Source organism: Saccoglossus kowalevskii, chromosome 8, assembly GCF_978046115.1.
Source record: "Saccoglossus kowalevskii chromosome 8, keSacKowa6.1, whole genome shotgun sequence".
In the NCBI taxonomy this organism is placed as follows: Eukaryota; Metazoa; Hemichordata; class Enteropneusta; family Harrimaniidae; genus Saccoglossus; species Saccoglossus kowalevskii.
In genome coordinates this window covers 16,845,150-16,849,107 of record NC_140648.1, presented here as the reverse complement: position 1 = coordinate 16,849,107, position 3,958 = coordinate 16,845,150, and positions in this window count along the sequence as shown.

Genomic DNA, 3,958 nt, shown 5'->3' with positions numbered 1-3,958 from the left:
TTGTTGTCAGTTTGAATTATTTTCATGAAATATATTTTAAAAACCCGAATGTTAACCTGAATGAGCAGTAAGTGGTCATTCAAAGATGGTATTTACCCACCCGAGAGATCATTATGTTTTCCAATACCTGGGAAATCATTATGTCTTTTAGTACTCATCTGAGAGATCATTGTGTCTTCAATACCAACTTCGGAGATCATTGCGTTCTACAATACCAACCCACATATACAGGAGAATGGGGGGGGGTATTACTAAACAGTTGAGAACAATTGAGACGGTAAAAGCAAATTCTACTCACAAAATCACACAGTCTAGTAGAAAGGTTATCTTGAAGTAACATTAAGATATGAAGAAAACAACTTGATTCTCTAGTTTCTTTGATTTCCAGTTCTGAAGGAAAATATTAGCTAGCATAGGAGCACAATTAGTTCCCATTAAAATACCAAACTCAACAAATATTCTATTTTCAGTATAAAATATTTTTGCATCAGTTTTATCAGTAACAAAATATGATCTTTTGTACCCAGATACAAAGTACTTGTATCGTGGTGAAACAGTTCGTTTTTAAATCATAGAAATCATTAGGTCTTCCAATACCAAACTGTACAATCTTTACATCTTTCAATACTTCATTGATCATTGTGTCTTCCCAATGGCCAGTTGAAAGCTGAGATTATAGAGTCTCGCTCGAGAGATCATTGTTTCTTCAAATATGAGAGATTAATGGGTCTTTTAATACTCACCTAAAAACATTGTATCTTTCAATATCTGACTGAGAGATCATTGCATCTTTCAATACTCACCTAAAGGAACATTGGGTCTTCCAATACTCACCCGAGAGATCATTGCATATTCAAATACTCACCTGATAACATTGTGCTGGACGCCCTTTCATTTCCTAATAGTATATCGCCCTCTTAAGGGGCTGACGTTACATTCAGTGTATGTCAGATTTCGTTATAACAATTATGGGATAGAGTCTGATATGTGTACGCTGTGTGGGAAACTGTTTTTGTTTATTTTTCCCGTCGGGCGGACAGCATTACTCTGTATGTTTATGTTTATGTTCAGACTTACTTTATACTCTATTTATGTTTGATCTTAATTATTGCAACCCTATTAATTGATATAATTAATCCCTGACATCCGGTCAACGCAATGTATTGTTTTGGCGGCACCTTTCATGTGCGCTATATATTGCGTGACCATTTCCAGAATAAATGAGAGTTCTTTCAACCATCAATCGAACGTCTCTCCGTAATATCGTCTTTCCCGACCTATGTATTTCCCTTACCACCTGCTGAACGCATTGCGTACGACCGACAAATGCTATCTAAAGTCCTTCTAAATGAACACTGGACTCAGCAAAGTAAGTTTATTTCTACATTTATTGACTCATGAGTTACTCTTAGTGTCGTAATTTTGTTAGGTGTATTTCTCGCAATTTTCATGCGTTTTCTATAAATCTTTCATGCTCTTTCGTTTAGACAGCCATGACGTCATTTGACATGTGATTTCTTTATTTAGTTTTCACCGCTATCTTGAATAAACTGGCTATCCGAACGCAACTGTGTACGAATTATTTGAGAAGTGGATGACAAGTACAAACGCACCTGGATCTCGGAACAGAAAGCATTACGCCTTTTATTGCCCAATTGGGAGATCATTGCGTCGTGCAAACCCAATCATGAAATCATTTCATATTCATACCTGAGAGTATCGCATCTTCTATAACACAACTGTGCGATTAATGCATCTTGCAATAACTAGCTTTTAGATCATTCTGTCATGTCAATAACCAACTGAGAGATAGTTGCAGCATTCTATACCCACCCGAGAAATCATTGCGTCTTTCAATACTCACCTGAGAGACTGTTGAATCTTCCAATACACGCCTGAGAGATCACTGAGAATTCCAATACCTAACTAAAACCTCATTGCGTCTCCCAATACTCATCTGTTAGATCACTGCACTTTCCATTAACTAGCTTTGAGATCTTTCTATCTTCTCAATAACCACCAGAGATATCGTTACATCTACGCACATGAGAAAGCATTTCGTCTTTCAATACCTAACTGAAAGTTCATTACATCTCCCAATGTATTCTGCGTCTTCCTATACCCACCTGAAGATTATGTTACCCATTGGACCACTGGTAAGATCCTTTGCATCTCTGATGGTCTGACTGATATTATAAATCTTATGCGTATTTTAAAATATCCACCTGAGTGATAATTTTATCATGCGATGTTCAACCGGGGGATTTTTTCTTTCAATACCAACCCTAAAAATGTTTTTATATCAAATCGTTGCATCTTTTAATATCTGTAGTAGAGAGCATTTCTTCTTCTAATTAGGACCTGAGAAATGAATATATTATAATAACATAAAGGTCATTTTCCTCAATGTACTGAGAAATAATTCTGTCTTCCATCACCTAACTGAGAGATCAATGTGTTTCTTATGCTTACCTGAGAATGTGTTCTTCTTATATATTTAAAATCTGGTCGTTGACTATCCAGCTCCCGTCTGGACAAGATGGAGCACATAAAAAACCTTTCAGGAAGGCATGCACATGTGCTTTAAACTATGTGTGTATTGTTTTGAGACATGTACGGATTAACATAATATTTGTAGTTTGGATAGTTTGTTGGAATTTTTTCACATGCACTGTCAAGTGTACATTTAGATATGACTATATGGTAGTTTGAAGCATTGAAACGTAAACATGAATATTTGTAGTTCAAGTAAATGGAATATAAATAATAATTATTATGTCGTAACAATATAATACTTAATATTTGTTATTGTTGGTTCAAATCACAGAATAACGTGTAAGGTCGTATATCTGAATTTGACCTGTATTAAGCATCTGATCTAATGATACAACTTCGAATATGCTAACCCGTATTACAAATACGAATTACAAATATTGTATTGAAATTATGGCCGAGGTATAATACAAGTAACCCCAAAGTGACTGATAATTTTCACTAGCATTAGAATGACATTTTGGTTCACTGTATTGGAATAATTTTGAAATTTAGGGATACATGTTGCTTATGAAATCAAATAAAAACACACACATAATGATTTTGTTAAAATGTTAATTCCTTACACACACACACCAAAATATTCATCTTTAGCTGTAACTTTATATAAGTACCTAGTCATGTTGTCAACAGTACATCTATTGACATTCCGAACACGGTTAAGCAAGATAGTTTCATAATAGCCCCAACTCTCATATCGTGGTCACAATTTAATGTGTATTAACTCAATAATTAGATTGAATGACGCTGAACATTGTTACGTGATTGTGTTTCCGGTGTGTCATTATAAGTACAAGTACAAACGTATTTACGAATTTCATTGGACTACATATGTGAGTCCTATATGACGGTTTTTAATCCACATAAATCGACATAACAATACAGATTTGGGTTGCGCTATTTTATTTAATTAAAATAAGTATGGAAAACCTGAAGTACAAAAGTCCGATAGGATGAGGAACAGTTGCATTAGACCATATATGGCTTATGTGAGCAGCTAGAAGCTTGGTTTGCTTATTTCAATAAACATTTTTCTAATATGCAATCGTCTCTGCATAATAAAGAGTGGTCCAAATAAGGTTTGTACCAATCAAAAATAGGGCATCTTTTCCAAATGCTGGAACACCTGTATAAGTGTGACACAAGAATGAAATCAATAACTACATCATTATGGACAACATATCTCCCCTGTCTCCAACCTTTGCTGACATAGTTCCGGAACAGTTGTAGTGACCATGGATCCAGTGTCCACCAGGGCGATATATGATTTACCTTTAACCATTACTGCATATTCATTTATTGGACCAACTAATTGCCGATGGGATAATCATTAATGCATTTACTTCTACACTAATTATCCGTGGCATGCCCTCCAGCCATATGCCTTTCAAGTTCAATGTATAAT